Raw genomic sequence first — 23,347 nt, forward strand, 5'->3', positions numbered from 1 at the left:
CAAAAGCATCTCACTGGTGCGATCGCCTCTGCCTGATTGACAGGCAGAGGCGGTTGCGGGACTGGAGGGCGTGTGCCAATGGCGTTAGAACACCGTTGACAGGGACACGGTCCGGACAACGGAGGCGTGTCCGGACCGTTGGGGGGGCAGGCCGGGACGGCTGGTCGATGTCACACGCAGCTGCTGCCACCGGAATGCAGTGGTTAGCCCCCTGCCAGCACGCAGGTGCAGCGCTGGCAGGGAGCTACTTGTCAGGTACAAAAGCATTGCCGCTGTGCGCTGCTTTTGTACCTGTACAGGGAGGGGGGTAGGGCCAAAGGGTACATCTGGGCATTATACACAGGTAGACAAACAGTGGTAGCTGCTCAATCATACCTGGAGATCATTATGTATCAGGTGCTAGAAAAGGGGAGGGGTCACAAACAGACAGCAGAGGATGGGGGTGCTTTACCCCTCTCCCCCACTGGTATCCCCCAGTACACTAAAAATGACCTGTAACCATACCTGAACCTATCTGGTAATAGAATTTCAGAGAAATTGGTCACATGCGTTTGCAAAGACATGTTTGGCTGCTGAGCCGCGTCAAGGCTTCTCTGATAGCAGTAAACACATTATACACAGGTACAGCAGTATAAATGTTTGGAAATTTGGTGAGTTTTGATCAGAGATATGTGGAAAGATAGGGAGGTGAGGCACTGCCTCACCTGCCCTAGACTTTTTACTCCAGAGTTTTGGCTATAAAAATGATTAGAATGATGCATAGAAGATATTTCGAACATATTATTTGTATTTTTCATATACTTTACACAGTCAAAACTCTGGCACAAATGTTAGTATGACAGGAAAGGCTCTGTCCCACCACACTGCACCTCACTGCAACCAAGTAGGTGTACTTAGTAGCTTGAAGCTTGAAGAATGTTCTCCTTGATATGAAAAAACTGCAGGCAGCCTACTGTATATCATCACTAGGATTTTGCTCTATGATGGTTTGGCCCTAAATACTCTATGTGCTCTGTTTAATAATCTGATAAAAGGTGAAACACGGGTACTTCTGCAAAGAAGAAGCAGAAAGAGATTGTTGGATGTTACATAGATGTAAATTATACTGAAGCACTGATCCACTCTGTCTAACAGCAAGGAGATGAGAGTGCTATCAGAATGGATGAATGGGAGTTTAAAAAATATTCCCGGGAACTTAAGTTGGGCAGGGGAAAAGAAATAATCAACGCCAAACTTCACCATCTCAGGATAACAACACACTAACTGCATGCTCAAACACATTTCATTTTTTTATATCTTCATAATAAACCTATAGAGCTGCTCCTGTTCTCCAGCCACAGGATTGCCCTATTGTCCATAAAGTACTATCATAAAGTGCACATTAATATACAGTTGCCCCCATGTTTAGTGTGTGACATAGCTTTTTATCAAGACTTGTCCATAGAAAGATAGGTAGACAGGGTAAAAAGTTCGACAGTCAATGTACAGAGACATCCTGGAAAAAAACCTGCTCCAGAGCGCTCTTGACCTCAGACTGGGGCGATGGTTCATCTTTCAGCAGGACAACAACCCCAAGCACACAGACAAGATATCAAAGGAGTGGCTTCAGGACAACTCTATGAATGTCCTTGAGTGGCCCAGCCAGATCCCAGACTTGAATCTGATTGAACATCTCTGGAGAGTTTTGAAAATAGCTGTGCCCCGACGCTTCCCATCCAACCTGATGGAGCTTGAGAGGTGCTGCAAAGAGGACTGGGCAAAACTGCCCAAAGATAGGTGTGCCAAGCTTGTGGCATCATATTCAAAAAGACTTGAGGCTGTAATTGCTGCCAAAGGTGCATCAACAAAGTATTTAGCAAAGGCTGTGAATACGTATGTACATGCAATTTCTTAGTTTTTTATTTTTAATAAATTTTGCAAAAATCTCCCAATTTTTTTTTGTAACATTGTCATTATGGGGTATTGTGTGTAGAATTTTAGAGGAAATTTTTTTATTTATTCCATTTTGGAATAAGGCTGAAACATAACAAAATGTTGAAAAAGTGAAGCGCTGTGAATAATTTCCGGATGCACTGTATGTATGTATGTATATATATATATATATATAAATATATATATATAAAACACAGTTCTGAGGGCGCTAATGGTGTTGTTTGGAAACCGTATACCGATTCAGCACTAACAACATAGGGATTATTGTGAAACATAAAAACAATGTGATACTGTATGTACAAATACAATTTGTTCACAATTATGCACAGAAAAGCACATATACATAAATATATAATTAATTTTCCAAAAATGCATGAGAAATTGTTCCAGTTGAATGGGGCAGATTGCTTTGCTGAAAAGTTGTTCAGATGGTGATACAGATATCAGAAAGATACAGAATCCAATGCGTTTCGGCCCAAAGGACTTCCTCAGGGGTAAGTATCAATAATTATGGAAAAACATGATATAAAAGGATATGTCACTAGAAGTGCTGGTTTGGAACAATCTGAAAGCAAATTGGTTTTCCCATATGGAAAATCAGTAAAAACATCAATTAAAATTGAATAAAAGATTCTTCAATCAAAATTTGTCCTTAGAAGGAACTGCTATAAATGATGACCAACGATTACAGTATGTTGGACCAAAAGAATGTGTAAACGTAGGGAACACTACTGAACTTTTACTGGTTCCACTTGATGGTACACTGGCTTTACCGAACCAGTAGACAGTAGTTTCTACTATTGAACTTTGACAGATACACATCAGGCTCTTATTACTTTTTCTGCTGGTTCGGTGAAGCCAGTGTACCATCTAGTGGTATAGGGGTCTAATCATGTAGAAAAAAAGTGAATTGATACTTATCACTTTAGATAACATCAGTTTGACGCGATATATATCTTTTATAAGTAGCTATCCACGGCTCTGTTGATCCTGTCTTCAACTGCGGTCCCCTCTGCAATGTGTGGAGTCTGCTAACGGGTCTCTTCCACCTAGTTTTTATCCTACTGAGGTAATGACTCCAAGGTCATCCTCACAGTGCTAATGTCAGACTGCATAGGGCATCAAAATGTGCCAGAGCAGCATAAAATCACCGCACTGGGCAGGCTGCATGTCACTCGAGGTATCACTGTGGCGTGGAATGGGTTAAGCTTTTTAATGGAGGGACGCAGGGAGGATGATGCTGGCGCAGGATAGTTAGTATGGTATTAGGGACAGTACTGAGGCAGTTATCTGAGACAGATCTAGAATATTCTGTCTCTTTCCAGTTTCTCGTTGGAAGGCTAAGTACTGTGATTCTGTACTGTATTATTGATTGAGTGGTTTACTCTGTTTATTCTTTCTATTTTCTGCTCCATTTCTCTCTCTCATACTTATTCTATTGCTTCTCTTACTTTCTGTTCCTTTACCCTTTACTTTCTTTTCCTCTGTCGATTGTGTTAAATATGTCCAGCAGGCCCAGACGCAGCGCAGGTCTGCCCGCGCGCTTGGCAGATGCTGTTCAATGCCGGGCAGGTCGAGGCAGACGTGAGGCGACGGGGGCTAGAGGAGACGTGGGCATCCGGAGGCGCGCTCGCCCTCCGGCGCGCGTGCAGCCGCAGGTAGCGTCTCTGGCCGCTCTGGCGGTGGGTGCCGCAGACGGGTCAGTAGTGGCTGGAAAGGGGCGGCGACTAGCAGGCGGGGGTGCTCGGATGAGTGCCCCGTTGCCGGTAGGGCCGCCTCTCCGCAGGGTCCGGGGGAGTGCGGGGCCTGGCCGGGCTGGTGAGCGTGTATGCTCACGGCTGGCGGGACAGGCCGCACTCCTCTCAGGGGGACTCAGTGTGAGTTCTGACAGGGGGTCAGTGTGGGGGAGAAGATCCCCATTGGTTATCAGTGCGAGGGAGCCTCCTGCTGGGAGCGCGCAGGGCTTAGGCGCGTGCGGTAATGCTAGAAACAGGCGGTTGAGGAGGCACGCTCAGTCCAGGATGAGCATATCTGAGGGATCCTCGGCAGTGGACAGTGAGGGCTCAGTGGGATCTTTGATTCTGACGGGGGGGCTATAACTCTCGTCAGGGTCAAGGGTCGCGTAGGGCGCTGGAAGGGGAGTCGCCGACGGTGTCGGTGGCTCCTGCTTTGGTATTAACCGCCATTTGTACGGCGGTAGTGTCAGCTGTGGCCCCCTTGTTTACCACTGTACCCGGTGGACAAGGGGCTGCTGTGGGTTCCTTGGCCGATGGCATTGCGCGTGCGCTAGTGCCGGTCCTTTCCTCTGCTGGGGGCAATGCGGCACCAACCCCGTTGCCTGTATCAGGTGCGGGGCCTGTCGGGGTGCACGGGAACAATGTCATTTTTGTCTCCTCAGCTACGGACATCAGGAGTGACATGGAGCAACCATCAACTTCCGAAGCAGGTGTGGCAGCTGATCGGGCCAGTGAGTCATCCACGGACCCCGACTGGTCCAGGGGGAGCGAGGTCAGCCCAGGTAGCGGAGTGGACTCCAGCACACGGTCCGGTTCCAATAGTGACGGTATGAGTACGGGTAAGGGTTCCAGCAAGCGGAGGAGGAAGAGGCATAGGCGTCGGGGTACGGACTCTTCCTTGTCGTCTACGTCTTTGGAAGGGGTATCCTCTTCCGATGGCGGAGTGCATAGAGTGAAGAGGCGGAGGCGGTGCGGACGCAGGTATTCCAGCTCGTCCACTTCACAAGTGTCGGTGGAGTTAAACACGGTCCACTGCGCCAACACGGCGATGAAGCGTGGGCTGAGGCCCCGAGCCCGGGACCGGATATGGAAGGGTCAATACATTAACATTTTTGTGCTCACAAGCGATGACAGGAACATGTTGTTGGCGGCTAGGAAATAAGGCCAGGGCAGCGAAGACAACTTGCGTTCTTACCAGAACTGGGTTAGGTGCATGCTGATTTCACGGCTTGTTATTTGGAGACGTGTCCAGATGAACACATGAATTTGGTGCGTTACCAATTCCTTATTCACATGCTTTACGTGAAGAATAAGGGTTCAGCTTGGCGTCGGTACGATGAGGACTTTTGGTGCAAACAGCATGGACGGGAGCAATGTCGGACTGGGACATGATGGGCCCAGTGGGGGAAGGCAGTGAAAGGGGCCCATACTTAAGGGTGTGGCCAGCCTACAAAGGTGGTATGGCCAGCCTCCACAGAGGCTTGAAATACACAATAGTTTAGTGCAGTGTAATGCAACATATCTACCATCTATAATACAAGTGCACAGTCTTGAACCTGATCCCTAGAGGAAGGAGTGGGCCCTCAGGCAGTGGGGCCTACCGGTGATTTCCCTGGTACCCCTGTGGGCCAGTCCGACCCTGGATGGGAGAAATATAATTTTGGAAAGAAAGATGTGGAATTGTATGTGCAGTTGACACAAGGCGCTGGTGCTACGGAGGAAGGAGGTGCCGGGAGACGTTGGTCGAAGCAGTCTGGTTCGCGTTTTCGTGCTCATCATGCGGGGGGGGGCATGGCAAATGCTTTGCCTTCAATAACGGCCAGCGTGAGCTGGGGGGGAAGTGTCATTTTCGGTACGCATGTATTAGATGTGGGGGAAGCCAAGCGATTAGGGACTGCAGTAAGCCTTGGACAGGAGGGGCTGTCGCAACGTCGACTCGGCAAGGTTGCGGTCCAGCGGCCCCGGTCGCTGGGCATAGCCCCTCCCCAATTAAGTTACAGGCGTTGTCTCCCTGGCTGCGGAGATATCTGCAGTGGATGGAAGTGGAGTTTCTGCGGTCGGGTTTTGAGTACGGCTTCCCTTTGCCAATTTCTGGGCCCATTAGTTGTGGTTCTGGGAATAACCTACGCTCCGCTAGGGAATTTCCGGATGTGTTGCAGCAAAAGGTGATGGCCAAAGTGGAGTTGGGTAGGATGGTAGGGCCTTTTGAGTGTCCCCCAGTGGAAGATTTAGTCTTGTCACCAGTCGGAGTTGTCCCGAAGAAAGCTGCAGGCAAGTTTCGGCTTATACAGCATCTTTCTTACCCCGCCGTGGCATTGGTGAACGATGCCATCCCCGAAGAACTGTGTAGGGTAGTGCACTTATCTTTTGGTTCTGCCTTAGACAGAGTTCGGTCATTTGGTAAAGGTGCGTTAAAGTGTAAATTGGACATTGAATCTGCGTTTCGGCGCCTGCTGTTGCACTCTTCGTTTTTTCGGTTCATGGGATTCCGATTGGATGACGGGTTTTATGTAGATAGATGCTTGCCGATGAGTTGCTCGATATCCTGTGCTTTAGTTTTTTCCTCCATTGGTGTTTGGAGGAGGTTACGGGAGAGACAGGAATTACGCATTATTTAGACGACTTCTTGTTGATGGGCCCTTCCGGTTCTGAGCATTGCTGGAAGTTGCTTCAGGTAGCTTTAGGCTTGTTTGCGGAATTTGGGGTTCCTGTCGCGCCAGAAAAAAACAAAGGGCCGACGGACTCATTAGTGTACCTGGGAATACAGATTGATACCAGGGCCGGTTTGTGTAGGCTTCCCGATGACAAAGTTAGGCGTCTTTATGGCGACATTTTGTATGCGCTTGCGGCAGGCAAGCTTACGCTTAAGCAAGCTCAGTCTTTGTTGGGTTTGTTTAATTTTGCCTGCAGAGTTATACCGATGGGGAGAGTATTCTGCAGGAAACTGGAGCGGACAACGGTTAGGATTCGACGCCCGCACCATTTTCTGAAATTGACGCTCGAGATTCGGCGGGACCTGCGCATCTGGGATTAATTTTTGTTTCAGTTTAATGGAGTGTGTATATGGCAAGAGAGCATTGTGTCCAACACATCCTTAGAGCTTTTCACTGATGCGGCGGGTGCCTATGGTTTCGGGGCTTATGTCGCGGGTCGGTGGTGTACGGCATGTTGGCCTACTGAATGGGTGTTGGAGAAGTTGACAAAGAATATGTTGTTGCTCGAGATCTTTCCGATCATGGTGGCTTTAGACTTTATGGTGCAGTAGCCAGCGGAATAAGGAAGTGATTTTCTGGTGCGACAATTTGGGTGTAGTTTTTGCCATAAATAGGCAAAAATCGACATCCTTACCGGTCCTTAGGGTCATCGCGCATATAGTGTTGAAATGCTTGGTAAACAACGGAACAAAATTGCTGATGCCCTTTCCCGTGGTGATTGGGATCATTTTAGGACACAGGTTCTCAAACTCGGTCCTCAGGACCCCACACAGTGCATGTTTTGCAGGTCTCCTCACAGAATCACAAGTGAAATAATTAGCTTCACCTATGTACCTTTTAAAATGTGTCAGTGAGTAATTATAACACCTGTGCAACTGCTGGGTTACCTGCAAAACATGCACTGTGTGGGGTCCTGAGGACCGAGTTTGAGAACCTATGTTTTAGGAGATTGGCCCCTGCTGCGAATGCGACAGGTGACTTATGTCCTGATTATTTGTGGCAGGTTATCCACCAGGAGTGGAGGATTTAGCACACCGTTCACTGGCTCCGGTGACATTCGCTGCATACTTGTTCACCTGGGAATGGTGGAATCGGTTTCTTTTGGAGAGGGGCCACAGCGGTAAGACCAATCACGACTTGCTTTTGGATTTCGTATGGGCATTTTTTGTTGACGGGAAATCGCGAGCGTACTACGGTCGAACTCTGGTGGGTATATCGTTTTTTCTGCGGCTTCGGGGGCGAAGAGACTTTACCAAGACTTTTTCCTCCGGAGGGTGTTGAAAGGTTGGGCGAGGGCGGTCCCGCCGTTGCCGACAAGCGGCGACCGATTGATGGAATCTTGTTGAAGCAAATTTTAAGGTCTCTGAGGGGGATTTGCTCCTCAGAATATGAAGTTCGGTTCTTCAGGATGGCCTTTACAATGGCCTATCATGGAGCGTTCAGGGTGGGCGAACTGGTGTTGACTTCCAGGGCATCAGTGTCGCCCATGCTGGCGAGCCATGTTGTCGTATGTCCCGACGTATTATGGTGTAAGATACAGCGCTCCAAAATGGACGTAGTTGGCAGGGGGCTGTGGGTCCAAATGGGTGAGGCTCGTGAGCGGGACATTTGTCCAGTAGCCGCGGCTAGAGCTAATTTGGGCTTGCGGCCTCCCACGTCTGACAGATGGCTCGTTCACAGTGACGGTTCCCCGTTGACTAGATATCAATTCCGGTCGGTGTTGGAGCGCTGTATATTAGACCTGGGTCTATCTCAGGACGATTATGGGACTCACTCTTTCCGCATCGGTGCTGCATCAGCTGCCGCTGTGGCGGGTTGGTCCAAAGTCGACATCCGAGCACTGGGTAGGAGGAGGTCTGGTGCAGTTCGGCGCTATATCAGGCCTTCCCCTGACAGTGCGCCCCTTTGAGGATTAGCCGCTCGTCAAAATCGCCTTTGCGATTGTGGGGGTTTTGAGGAATTTTTGTTTTACCGTTAGTTTTAATTACGGCTTTTTCCGGCTGATGGATGTTTTGTTTTTGCCTCAGGTCAAAGTGGGTGACCCACCCTCCCCTATCCCTCCCCTCCATTGTTAGGGTGTCAGGTTAGGGTTTTTTCCCTTCATGTTTACAATTAATCACCTTTATTAATTTTTTACACAATTCTTTTGCAGGACGGCGGTTAGACCCACAATGTATATGGATGGTGGGACATTCTTATATGTACTGGCTAGTGGTGTCTCCGGTATCTAGCGAGGTGGCTAGGTTTCCGGAGGTTCCACGTATGCGCTGGTTGGGGCGCAGGGACCTCCGTTGGGAGGGCCTCCGGGACTGGTTGTCCTCGGCAGTGGATCGGTTTGGATATCCACTGTTTTTGGTATTGCACGTTGGGGGAAATTATTTGGTGCACCAGACGGGTTTGGATATCTGTTTTGAGATCCGGCGCCAACTGCTGGAGTTGATCTCCGACTGGCCATTCTGCATGTTTTTCTGGTCAGACATTGTTCCCCGGAGGGTGTGGCGAGGGGCCTTTAACCCCAGGGCAATAGATCTGGTGAGGAGGCGCGTAAATTCATCGGGCGGTCCTTCAGCAGGGCAAGCGGATCGTAACGCATGGGAGGATTTCCTTTCGTGACCCGGCCCTTTATTGGTCTGATGGGGTGCACCTGTCGACCGACGGAATGTTTGTATTTTTGGAGGATATAGTTAGGGCTTTGCGGTTTATTTAGAGTCCCTATAGTTAGAGGATGGTGGCGGTGGCAGGTTTTCAGTAACCTGGCAGTTGGCCGGTTCAGAATGGTTAATTAGATTTAGTTTAGGAAGTAAGTTTATTAAGCTTAGGGCAAACTTTTGGTAAATTAGAATTTTTAAATTAGTTATGGGCACCACTGTACCAAGAGGGCCCATATGGTAGTTTGGTAGGCATATGTGGATATTGGGGCTCAATTTTTATTCCGTAGGGGCGGAGTTTAGCTTCGTCCTTACAAATGGTGTGGTGGTCAGGGGTAGTGGCAGAAGGCCGACCCCTGGCTATAGAGGGGCAGATGGCCTGTAGTATAGTTGGAGTATGGATGGCAGGGATGGAGGCAGAAGGCTGATCCCTGAGCATCTGGGGCAGAAGGCCCTCCAAAATATATGCTTACTGTTCATTTAATTTATATACAACTTAATTTGTAGGAATGTTCGCTAGTTGATGTTTAACAATGTTTTAACTGTTCTTCTCCCCGCCACCTTAGTTAGAGAGGGATTCTTCAATTTAGTTTAGTTAATAGGCCTTCCTCTCAGTTTAAATAAAAAGTCGACCCCTTTCACGCCACATACAGTTGTTGTGTATTTATTTACTTAGATAGGTGGTCTTGAGTGGTGTGCGAATGCATCTGTGCGTGTAAGGTTTATGATGGAAAGTTTGTTGAGACGTTAAATATTTTATATGGGAGAACGCCTTAAAACTACAATAGAGAAAAAAACACTTGTGTATTGTCCCCAGGAAAATAATTGCAGTGTAGGTGACAGAACTAAGACATAAGCTGTCCATTTCTTATTAATTGCCTTACAAAATAACATGTTTTCTGCCTTTAGTGGTATGTGCGTGTTTTGATTTAATGGAAACTAAGAAGTAATGGTATCATTTGCGTCGTGCTGATAAAACGTAAAAAGGGGGTAAAGTCACCATACAATAGAGATTAGCAAACTACTGTGAGCCACTGAGCCGTGGTTAGCTATTTTGTATGATTTTTTTTTCTTTTAAATGCTATCTTAACAATTATTTTGTCAGAACATCCTTCTAATTAGAGGCGCAAACTGTTTTCTAATTAGACTTCCTTAGACTATGCACAGTTTCACCATGTTTAATGAATAGAATACCGAATTTTTCTGTTAGGAATTATGAAATACAAGGATTAAATGGCATCTTTTACACTGCAGATTGTGCCACAATAATAACGGGACCTCAAAAACATAATACTATAAATTAAAGATGCAATCTGAACCGCTCCGAACATTAGTGATCAGAGTCCACCCGAGCTGCGACTTGAGTGTTCCTGCCAGACTCGGATTCCACTTCGAGGCTGAACGTCATCTTCCCAGCGTCAGATTCTCGCGGGACGTGGATTCCATACCATATAAGGTACCACAACTGGTACTCAGCGCCATTTCACTCAATGCACGCTGACAAATGTTGTGCTATACTCTGTTGTTTAGGCTGTGCTGTTTCTATCCAGAGACTCTAGACTAATTGTGGCTGCGCAGTAAACAGAGACTCTATATAGGGGCATGCTGCACTGTACTCTCTCGTTTAGGCTGTGTTGTGTGCAGTGCCGTAACTATGCATTTTAGTGCTGTGTGCAAGAAACGACAGTGGCGCCCCCTCCATGTAAGATAGGGGCAGTGCGCGCCGTAGGCGCGCAAAAAATATATAGGGGTGTGGCTTTATGGGGAACGGGCGTTGCCACAAATAATAGCAATTCATACTACGGTGCACAGTAGTCTCCATTATTCAAATTACGCTGCACAGTAGCGCCACTACACCAGGTAAAGCCCCTTTTATACATTACAGCAGACAGCATCCCCCTTTTTACACATTACAGCAGACAGTACCCCTTTTTACACATTACGGCAGCCAGCGTCCCCCTTTTTACACATTACGGCAGATGGTGTCCCCCTTTATACACATTGCAGCAGCCAGCGTCCCCCTTTTTACACATTGCGGCAGCCAGTCCCCCTTTTTACACATTGCGGCAGCCAGGCCCCCTTTTTACATATTACAGTAGACGATGTCCCCCTTTTTACACATTACGGCAACCAGTCCCCCTTTTTACACATTACGGCAGCCACGCCCCCTTTTTACACATTGCGGCAGCCACGCCCCCTTTTTACATATTACAGCAGATGGTGTCCCCCTTTTTACACATTGCGGCAGCCATCCCCCTTTTTACACATTGCGGCAGCCAGGCCCCCTTATTACATATTACGGCAGATGGTGTACCCCTTTTTACACATTGTGGCAGCCAGGCCCCCTTTTTACATATTTCGGCAGACGGTGTACCCCTTTATATACATTGCGGCAGTCAGGCCCACTTTTTACACATTGCGGCAGCCAGGCCCCCTTTTTACATATTACGGCAGACGGTGTACCCCTTTTTACACATTGCGGCAGCCAGTCCCCCTTTTTACACATTACGGCAGCTAGTCCCCTTTTTACACATTGCGGCAGCCAGGCTCCCTTTTTACATATTACGGCAGACAGTATACCCCTTTTTACACATTGCGGCAGCCAGTCCCCCTTTTTACACATTACGGCAGCCAGTCCCCCATTTTACACATTATGGCAGACGGTGTCCCCCTGAGAAAGAGAGAGAGAGAGATACTTACCATCTCCCCGCTGAGAGGCTCCTCGTGCTGGCATCTCCCTCTGTGCAGGCATCGGACAAGGAGGAGGAGGGAAGGGCACTGGAGCCGCAGCAGCGCTATTTCATTGGTAGTAAGCGCCGCTGCAGCTGTCCCCTCTTCTTCCGTATTGGCTGCCCGGCGCCGCTGTGGATGCTGGGATGGAGGAGTGGCTGGAGAAACGGAGGAGTGTCTGGGCGAACGCTGGGTGTGTTTGTCTCGTCAAACCAGGAACGACAAGCACTGAACTGATCGCACTGGAAGAGTAAGTCTCGAGCTACTCAGAAACTGCAAAGAAATTTCTATTCGCAATTTTGAGAACCTTTCGGACGCAATTTTGATAAGCTAAGATTCACTCCCAGTAGGCGGCGGCTTAGCGTGTGCAAAGCTGCTAAAAGCAGCTTGCGAGCGAACAACTCGGAATGAGGGCCATTGTCTGGTTATTCCACGTCACTTCCCAATTTCCCGGTTTTCGATAATTGGAAATATTAAAACACAATAAGGACCTGTCTACATGATACTGGTGGAGCTTCAAACTAGGGGGCCTAGAGATATTGAATTTCTTGTCCACCGGTCTCCCACCCCATAATTTGAGTACCTCATCTATTGCTAAAGGGTATGGGTACTAATCCTGACTTGCTCTGACCTTGAGGTACCTGTGAGCACACCCAGCATTCTGTCTGGTTTAAGACCTTACCCACTAGTGAGTGGTAATCACTCAACGGATGACGGTCCATGTCGATATTAAGGTTGGACTGACATCTCTGGATGCACCCATCCTCGACTATATTCTCACAATTCCTACAAATACAATATTCATCAGACAATAACCCCTCACAGTGCCTCCGAGCTCCCTGACTACCAGAGCGCTTACTGATGCCAGCCTTTACTAAAGTGATGTGCTGATCCTGAGATCCTACAAATTCATACTTGCCATCAGAACCCATTCCAGATCCCTGCTCAACCTCTCTGGGACCCTCACCAAAACAAACTGTCCTTATCAAAACCAGAATTACTAACAGAACCCGAAACGCAGTCTCTTGTGATCGATCCATTTCGTTAGGGGAAAGGAGGAAAATAAGAAGGAGAAAATAAAGGAAAAATGCAGGGGGAGGTGAAAAAAAGAAAGTGGTACGACAACCGTTCTAGGTCTTGTTACTCTCTGTGCTCAGATGCCTTTCAACAGTCCTGCCTCTCAATTTTCCTGGAACAGACACTCCAGTGATACGAGATTCTCTACACTCTGCTCTTTGTCACGAGTTCTCTCAGAGTCAGCGACCTTCTTGTAGTGGGACGAATGGACCCAAGTCTCTCTTTCGGCGACCTTCAATGCTGTCGTGCTGGTTAACAAGACTTGGTATGGTCCTTCCCACCTGTCTATGAGGCAACCTGAGTGTAAGAAATTTAAAATCATCACATAATCCCCAGGCTCAATGTCATGACAATTACTGTTCGGTAGGTCAGGAATCACCAGCTTTAAATTTCTTTGTTGATTTCTCAGCTGCTGGCTCATCCCAACCAAATATTTCACAGTCACTTCATTATTACATTTCAAATCATCCTGGGGGTCTATCATTACATGAGGTTGTCGACCAAAAATAATTTCGAAGGGTGATAGGTTAAGGGGAGACCTGGGAGTGGTTATGATGCTGTACAACACTAGTGGCAAAGCTTTTGGCCACGACAATCCAGTTTCAGCCATTAATTTGCTCAGCTTGTTCTTAATAGTGCTGTTCACTCTCTCCACCTTTGCACTCGCCTGTGGACGGTACGGAGTATGCAGCTTGCTATTAATTCCCATCAGTTTGCACATGACCTGAAAGACTTCACCTGTAAAATGGGTACCCCTGTCACTTTCAATTATTCTAGGGATACCATATCTACACACAAATTCCTGCACAATTTTCTTTGCAGTGAACGTAGCAGTATTTGTGGCAGCAGGGAACGCTTCTACCCAGTTGGAAAATACATCAATACAAACTAACACATATTTTAAATTCCTACAGGGTGGTAACTGTATGAAATCGATTTGTATTACCTGAAAAGGTTCGTCTGTCGGAGGGATATGGGATGGCTCTGTTGGTATTGACTTTCCAATATTCTTCCTCAAGCAAGTAAAGCATGTCATTGCTCTCTTACCTGCATGAGAAGAGAATCCTGGCGCACACCAGTAGGCTCTCATCATCCTGCACATACCCTCTTTGCCTAGATGAGTCAGACCGTGTGCCACCTCAGCTAGACTTGGAAGATATGCTCTGGGGGCTACTGGCTTACCGTGTCCACCTGTCCAAAGTCCTGAGGACTCTGGCCATACCCCTTTGCCCTCCAGACTGCCTTTTCCTTTAGGGAACACAAATTTTGCACATTAAATTTACTATCATGTGTTATCAGTTGTGTGGAGTAAACCGTCTCTGGATAAAAGAAGAGAGAGGAAAAAAATAGTAAATAAAGAAAAGAAAAATGTCAGGTTTAGCATTCACCAACAGACTGTCACACCGTCATGCATATCGGTGTCTATGCACAGTCTCCCTTCACCAGTATTCTCATTCTCCCCCCTTTGTGCATGACCAGGCACACTGCATTAATACTGGTGTCCTTATGCTCTTATACTGGTGAGATATACTGGATTTGGGCAGAGCTCTGAAAGACCGAGTAGGCATGTGGCGTCTGAACTGTAATCTTGTCGGTGAACGCAAGAGATGAAGAGGAAACTTTGAAGACAAATCACATAGAGTTTAGTAACAGATAAGTTTGTAGAGGCAAAGAAGATTTTACAAAATTTGACATCTGGATTGGGCACTACGGGGGAATGATTCTCTTCCCGGTCTGCTCCCCTAAAAAAAATTCTATGTGTGTTAAATCTCTACTGGGACTATCCCAGCCATCAATTCAGTGTCCTGTCCATTCTAAGTTCATAGGGAACCCGGTATCTTTGAGATAATTTCCTCTACCTGTGATGGACATGCATCTAGAACAGTGAAATGCAACATTAGTCTTCGTGGGTATCCAACATACTTTGTGCTGCCTGGGCGGGAGCACTCAATATGTATACCATCTCTAACAAAACTCCTGTTAAGTTAATTAGAGATCACTTCTGCTAGAGGAAGAAGCAAAAGTTTAGAGGCCTCCTCCTAACCCCAGCAAGTTCTGTCAAAAGGGTAAAGTTACATTTATTCTGTTCTTCCCATTAACCGAATCTGTGTTTTCTATATGGCTTGTGATTCCTTACTATATGTCCCTTGATCCCGTTTATGTGTTTTAATAACGTGGCTTGTTTTCTCTATCCAGGGGGCTATATTGGCTATGTGCTCTACTACTCTTACAATCTCTAGCAAAATGTCCTTTATTTTTGCAAGTGTAACATATTATTGGCCTTTTCTTACCACCAGGGTTTTGGGGTTTAGGCTGATGAGACTTTGGTGTAAGAGCCTGTATACTTTCAATCCTCAGCTACTCCTCCTGTTGTTTTTTACGCCTAACAATATTCTTGTGGTGTTCAATTGCGCACTCTCTAAAACAAGCTACTGTAACCCCTCTCCTATTAGGCAAAGATGCTTGTACCCTGTCCCTAACTGCCTTATTGAGTCCGTCCATTAGCACAGAGACAGCCACCTCCCAGTAATTCGCATTGTTCCTTGTATTTGATACCCCAATGTATCTATCCATTATTTGCACGGCCCAATGGAAATATTCAGATGTCGTTTCATTTTCCCTCTGTTTTATGGAGAAAATTCTTCTCCACTTAACAGTTGTGGGGAAATACAATTCTAGTTGCATGTTAATTTGCTCTAAGTTCTGATTGTGTTTGTCAGTCATACGACTATCCGACTCTAATCTACAATCAGTGATACATTTTTGGGTGTCAATATTAGGGGGTAGGCACGCTTTCAAAAATATCCACCAGTGTTTGTTTGCCGGTTCATACGCATTACCCAGATCTCTGATAAACTTCTGACATCTGGCTAAATGCTTCTGAGGGTCGGGGAATTCTGAAATGATTGACCGCAGCTCATCTCTGGGCCACGGGCAATACATTGCATTATTCCTGGTGAGGATTACTCCCTGACTATCAGTTCCCCCATTGGGAGTTACTAATTCCAAAACAGGGTGTAATTCTACCATTCCGTTCCTAACCTGTTTACTGTGAGGTGTTGTTGTCTCTGTGTAATGAACTGTCTCACACTTACCGGTAGCTGTGACCTCACTAGTTCTTTCATTGGGGAATATTGTTACTGCTCTACCTGGTTGGACAGGCCCCACCTGAGTTTCTTGCAATGTGACTGCTTGGAGGAGAGCTGCGATTTGGCTGGATCCTTCATCTTCCTGTGACCTATAACCTTGAAAAGACTTCAAAACAGGATACAACTTGCAAAGGTTAGGGTTAATACATTGCTCTTGCATACTATTTTCATTTACAGATGTACCATTGATTGTAGCCATCTTTTTTTCTTCGACCTGTGTCGGTAATGGTGTGTTTGTGTCTCCATTCCTGCTAGGTTTGGAACCTGCTTTACGAGTTTGTTCCCTTTGCACATCCCCCTCCTGTTGCCATAAATTTAAACAATCGTTATGTCTAATCCTTTGTTTTCTGGATTTAAGAAGACATATTTTACTGCTTAAGTTCTGCAATACCTCTGGTTCAAAGCTGCCCACCCTAGGGAATGGTTCCCTATCTTTGTCAGTCATACGTTCCCATTCAGACAAAAAGTCTTCAATACTTTTTCCTTTAAACTTCGCTGACCCCCTGGGCCGCGGCTCTTCAACCTAAACCTGGCTACAAAACATCCCTTACTTGAGCAACTGGCTCCCATAATTGTGGGCCTTTTCCCACAAACACCAAAATACTCAATATAAGGTGACGGTGAAAGTTCTCCGAGCGCTCTTCACCCGCTCACGCCCATGTTGGCCAGTACTACCATACACTGTCGATAGCAAAGGCAATGTACCCAACTTAGGGCCCCTATTGACCTATATTTACTGGAAGTTTTTAGGAATAACTTACCCTTTCCAGTAAAGTATCTGTCGTTGGAGATTTTCCTGAGAGAGACCAGCAAAAACTCCCTATGCACTTTTTTTTTATACACAAATCACGCTTGTGTATGCTCTATACAGCGCTAATGATACCGCTATTTTACGCAAAAGCTCGTAAAAAGGATATCTCGTTGCGCTATATATCGCACCCACAAATGCGCGGCCCAATCGCACAGCATATAGGTACTTGTTACTTATCTGCCGTACGACCACTGGAATCGAATCGAATCACAGGCTGCGAAACCTCAGCCGGAACGTATCAAAAACTATATGGATCACAACACAATTTACAATTCCCTACCATGCTCCTGTGTAAGTCTCCTCACGATTTACGTATTAAACCTTATACTAACGTGAGTCAGCCACCTCACACCACCAAGCCTCCACTCACACGACGGGATCCCGAATTCCCTGGGTTCAATTATACACTCACTCCTATGTTCGCTCACTCAAATACACTTTGTTTTTCTGTACAGAAAATTTGGATTAATTCAGGTTGGCAGCTTTACCCCAGAGGCAATTTCAAAAAAATGTTTTTATACTAAAAATCTTTTTTTATTTTTTTATATTAATCTGCTTTAGAAACCGGGCAGTTTTGTGCTATTGTAGCGTGGCTACTGTCCCACCTTTAAACTAAACGAACTATTGTGTAATTTGTACTTAGTGCCCATACTCTTACGCACTTTGCGTACACATGCGACCGTGCGTGTCTCTTACGCTGCGTGCGCAGTCCTGTACTTTGTCCGAGACACGTGTACAAAACCGTACGTCCACAATAAAACAAATCCCACAACTTCTATAAATGTGAGCAATACTAACTACAATCGCTCACTTAACACAACACAGTTTCTTTCTGTATAAACTTTTACAACCAGGCCAGACTGCGTTTGTGCTTTACACTTACTTCCTTAAACATTTATTTTAGTTTTAACTATATAGCAACAAAATGTAACCAGTTTCACACAGATCTAAATGAATCTAACAATTTGAGTCTTATGGCAACAATGTGAGAGGGTATACAAAGAGTATGGGTGCCTTTTGTTGTGTACGCTTTTGGCGCCAAAAAAAAATTCACAGATTTTTAAATAGCTTTTTTCCTGTTTAATTTACAGGTTCTACCAGCATCTCTACAAACCATAGAGAGCAGACGTCATCTAATCAGCACACAGGTAGGGTTTTTAGTGTATCCACCGACCAAGAAAAGGTTACGTAGGATACTTTCTGTCCACCCTTTTGCTGATAGATTAAGTCTGCTGTGACCTGTTAGGCTGTGAGTATGTGGAATCCCTGACAGAGCCCCCAATTGAGAATGCTGATTTAAATGCAGGACTAAAAGCAACACTTTAAAAAGACATCTTATACACTTTAAATGAAGCTGCTGCGGCCGCTAGACCTAATACACAACCTACGTACTTAGTACACCATTAGCATAGAGTCCCATACCGTGTACGGACTTTGCGTACAAATGCCGCGCTGGCTGTACAAAGTACACACAGCATGTACACACCCAAAGTTACACAGTAAACCCTTAACAGTTATACATGCAATAGTAATACACTTTAAACCTTAGCAGAGAAAGAATACACAACACCAGATCGTATTTAAACGGCTGGGTTCCGACACCACAGCCTATTACTGAAAGGGGGTTACAATCACAAAGCAATACAATACAATAGAATAATGGCTACAGTCAATGTTACATACTTTTGGTTTCACCTGCGCTTCCTGGTCCGGTCCTCAGTCATCACGGGTGATGACCTTCAGAGTCTGTGATAGTGACTTGGCCTGCAGCTGGCTCTTTATACAGTATATCAAAACATAATACAATAGACACTGTGTGCTCTTCTTCCATTGGTATGGGGGTGGGACAAATCCTGCGCACCGGGGATCATTGGTCAGCTCAAGAAGAGGGCGATGGCTAGGACTTGAGATGTGGTTTCTGTTGTTTGCATCTGAGTTCCCGCCCCATGACCAGTTAAACCCATCATATTAATCATACATAAATCTGGTATTATTAATAACTTAATGTGGTAATATATAATAATATTCTTATTCCCATCAGATTAATGTTTACGTGACTCTGAACAATATGATCCCACACATGATATGATTATCTACTTCCATCCTCAAGATATACATATATCCATATACTTATATATATATATATATATATATATATATATACTTATATATATATGTATATATATATATATATACATACAAACAAACACATACATCTCCAAGAGTTTAGACTATGAATGTTAATATCTTAGATTTCTAAATGTCTGGTTTGTGTTTTGGTTAGCTATTGTTAATTGAGTTTCTAACAGCTTCGGTTCCTGGGTATTGTCTCTTCGTTTGTTTTTGTCTTCAGGTGAGACAATGACAATCCAGTACTTATTGTTTTAAATAGAAACTCAGCTATCCTAGTAAACAAAGGTGTTTGCCTTCTTCATAGAATTTCAAAGTTTAGTGTAAATAAGGCCATTGTATTTTAGTCTCTGGGAGTTTTAATTTATGTGTGACCAATCTTCATGCTATTTAGAAGAAAAATCAGACAGTGTGGGATTTATACAATATATAGATTAGATTTATGATATGTCTTTGTGGCTTTTCCATGAGAGTACAAATTCCACTGTAATTACTCATACCACGCTCTAATGCGCAGGACCGCAGGAGCGACCATACGCAATTTGCAAATATGTGCACGCACAGCCGAACACGTACGCACACGGAGGCCATCTATGTGGTGTTTGTATGTAAAGTGTGTTTTGTAATATTTTCTGACTTCGACACCCTCCTATGGCCTCCTCCACATCTCCTGATGTACTGGCCTGTCTCCTGGTAGCGCTCCATGCTCTGGACACTATGCTGAAAGACACAGCAAACCTTCTTGCCACAGCTCGCATTGATGTGCCATCCTGGATGAGCTGCACTACCTGAGCCACTTGTGTGGGTTGTGGACTCCGTCTCATGCTACCACTAGAGTGAAAGCATTGCCAGCTTTCAAAAGTGACCAAAACATCAGCCAGAAAGCATAGGAGCTGAGAAGTGGTCTGTGGTCACCACCTGCAGAACAACTCCTTTATTGGGGGTGTCTTGCTAATTGCCTATAATTTCCACCTGTTGTCTATTCCATTTGCACAACAGCATGTGAAATTGATTGTCAATCAGTGTTGCTTCCTAAGTGGACAGTTTGGTTTCACAGAAGTGTGATTGACTTGGAGTTACATTGTGTTGTTTAAGTGTTCACTTTATTTTTTTGAGCAGTATATATATATATATATATATATATATACATACATATGTTGTTTTGTACTGGTTGGTTGGTGCACTTCACTTAAGTGTGCTTTGTTCACATGCATCTATAAGCCCTGTGATACACGCAGTTCGCACCGAGCTGCAAATTTACAAATCGAAAAATAAAACATATATATATCTATTGTTTTTTTACTGGTTGGTTGGTGCACTTCACTTAAGTGTGCTTTGTTCACATGCATCTATAAGCCCTGTGATACACGCAGTTCGCACCGACCTGCAAATTTACAAATCGAAAAATAAAAAATATATATCTATTGTTTTTGTACTGGTTGGTTGAAGCGCTTTGTTCATGTGCATTTTTTTGTACTGGTTGGTTGATGCGTTTTACTCAAGTACGCTTTGTTTATCTGCATTTGTTCATGTGCATCACGTACATCTATTCATGCAGTGATTTGCGACTTGACAAATGGATAACTATCAGTTTAGAGAAGAGCAATAAAATACTAGTGCAACAGCTGCTGCCACCAGTCATGATCACGATGCTAGTCCAGCAACGTCATCTACTAAAGCCGATGCTCAAGGGCATAGCGGGTCTAAGTCAGGGCATCTAAAATCAAAAACCAAATATACAGTGTTACAAAAAAAGACACCTCTTATAAAGGGAAGGTTTGGTGCAGAAAAACATGAAATTGCCAACATGCAGGTTTTGGTTGGAAGTGGAACAGGATGAGGGGGATGTGTGTGTAGTACTACTACTACTACTACTACTACTACTACTACTACTATCTGACACTGAGAATGGTGATGATGTTGTTTGTGTAATTCAGCCACCAGTGGCTGCAGTTCTTGCCCATGATAAAGAGAAAGCCATTGTGATGGCTGGGCATAAGACCAAAAAAGCCACCTCTTGGGTGTGGGATTTTTTTTTACCAAATCCTGACAATGTTTGTGAAGGCATCTGCTCCATTTGTGAGGCAAAATTTAGAAGAGGTAGGATCATTAGCCATCTAGGCACCCCGTCCATTTTACGTAATTTGCGGTAAATTAATGAAATTTATTGTACAATATTATAGTGAAATTAATACCCTCATCATCAACCTCCTCATTAGTGGTTGGAGGTAGTCCTTCCAAAAAATTGTCTGGTGGAGGCCCAAACAAAGCAAGCACTTCAGCCACAAAAGTGTAAGTCCCTGTCACTAAAGTGCTTGGTTTCTTAAACTGTGCATGTCCTTTTTAACATCCAACATAAGGGTGGGAGGGAGGGCCCAATGGCAATTCCATATTGCACCAACTTTCATTTCTGCCACTGCTGTGTGGCAATGTTTCATAGATGTGCTGTAAACTGTCGTGTGTTTATGCCGCTGCTCTGTTGCTTAGTAAACAACCAGGTCATTGCAGCCTTTGCCCAATAATGGTGGACACAATATTGTAAGCTGTGAGGTGGTCAAAATTGTCTGGAAATGACTGAAAATTAATGTTATTGATATTAATAATACTCTAGGAACAAAAAAGGCCAACATTAAGTGAATTTAGCTTTTTTGTCACTTTAAAAAAATGTTTTTAATCCAGTTGCGACGGTTTGGCAAATCTAAATCCAGATAACGAATCAAAGCCAAATCAAAATCCAGCAAAAATGGTCTGGCGCACATCTATAGTATAAATAGAATATTGGCACTCATTTGCTACATACAACAAATGGGGATGCAATCATAGGGTGAAATTCAAATGTTTAAAAAGTCGGTTGGGTGTCTGTTTTTTCCTGTCTAATAGATAGGAAAAAACAGACTCCCAACTGACTTTTCAAACATTTAAATTTCCCCCAATATGTCTACAATCATAATGCTGTCACAATCTCAACATGCAACATGTCTGCTTCTGCAGAATGATGACATGTTCACAATATCTACATGTAAAATGTCAACATTTTGCAGGGACCAGAAGGTTAGGGTTTGGCTACGGCAGCAGAGGGTTATGGTTAGGCTGTGGGAGGGCAGAGTTAGACTGTGGCAGCAGAGGTTTGGCAAATCCAAATCCAGATAATGAATCAGATCCAAATCCAGCAAATATGGTCTGGCGCACATCTGTAGAATAAATAGAATATTGCCACTGATTTGATACATACAACAAATGGGGATGCAATCATAATGTCTACAATCATAATGTTGACACAATGTCGACATGCAACATGTCCGCATCTGCAGAATTATGACATGTTCACAATATCTATATGTGAAATGCTAACATTCTGCAAAGACCAGAGTGTTAGGGTTTGGCTGTGGCAGCAGAGGTTTATGGTTAGGCTGTGGGAGAGTAGAGTTAGGTTGTGGCAGCGGAGGTTTAGGGTTAGGCTGTGGGAGGGTAGAGTTAGGGTCAGGCTATGAGACGGGAGGATTATACTGTGGCATTGAACGGTTAAGGTTAAGCTGTGAGAGTTGTACACAACAAATAACACAGTAACGCAATAGATCCAAGGCAACCCTGATTAAAAAGCATGCAAACCAACAACAAGGGATTTTTCAACTATGAATCTTCTTCTTAATGGCATTTCTTCCCGAAGTGGTACATGTAAATGAAAAAATAGGGCAACAATGTGTAGTATATCCTAAGACAAATTTTCTGACCTTGACAAAGATCTCTTGAATAAGAAAGTGTGGCAAAGAGACTCAAAGATACCTTTATATGAATAACAAGACCCTTGATCCAGTGAGTCTATTGATACGTTTATTCCCACCTATTGGTATCTGTGGTTGTTTGGAAACCTAAAACCTTTATACATCTGGCGGCCACTCTCGACAAGTGAGTTATTCGTACACCTAACGTCACCTTTTCTAGAGTGCTATCCATTTCCATTTTACAAACTGCTTTGAAAATGTGTCTAAGGGAATACAGGTTGAGTATCCCATATCCAAATATTCCAAAATACGGAATATTCCGAAATACGGAATTTTTTGAGTGAGAGTGAGATAGTGAAACCTTTGTTTTCTGGTGGCTCAATGTACACAAACTTTGTTTAATACACAAAGTTATTCAAAATATTGTATTACATGACCTTCAGGCTGTGTGTATAAGGTGTATATGAAACATAAATGAATTGTGTGTATGTACACAAACTTTATTTAATGCATAAAGTTATTACAAATATTGGCTAAAATTATCTTCAGGCTGTGTGTATAAGGTGTATATGAAACTTAAATGCATTCTGTGCTTAGACTTAGGTCCCATCGCCATGATATCTCATTATGGTATGCAATTATTCCAAAATACGGAAAAATCCGATATCCAAAATACTGCTGGTCCCAAGCATTTTGGA

The 23,347-nt window shown here is 44.6% G+C and overlaps 1 long non-coding RNA gene across 1 annotated transcript in view; it reads left to right on the forward strand.

Moving 5' to 3' along the window:
- The window catches only part of LOC134928935 (uncharacterized), a 331,597-nt gene that overhangs the window by 24,606 nt on the left and 283,644 nt on the right, over positions 1-23,347 (forward strand). Inside the window, exon 3 of the long non-coding RNA XR_010178139.1 lies at positions 17,889-17,945. This is a non-coding gene — a long non-coding RNA (uncharacterized LOC134928935). The remainder of the gene's footprint in view (positions 1-17,888; positions 17,946-23,347) is intronic.

The sequence above is a fragment of the Pseudophryne corroboree genome, chromosome 5, assembly GCF_028390025.1.
Source record: "Pseudophryne corroboree isolate aPseCor3 chromosome 5, aPseCor3.hap2, whole genome shotgun sequence".
NCBI lineage: Eukaryota > Metazoa > Chordata > Amphibia > Anura > Myobatrachidae > Pseudophryne > Pseudophryne corroboree.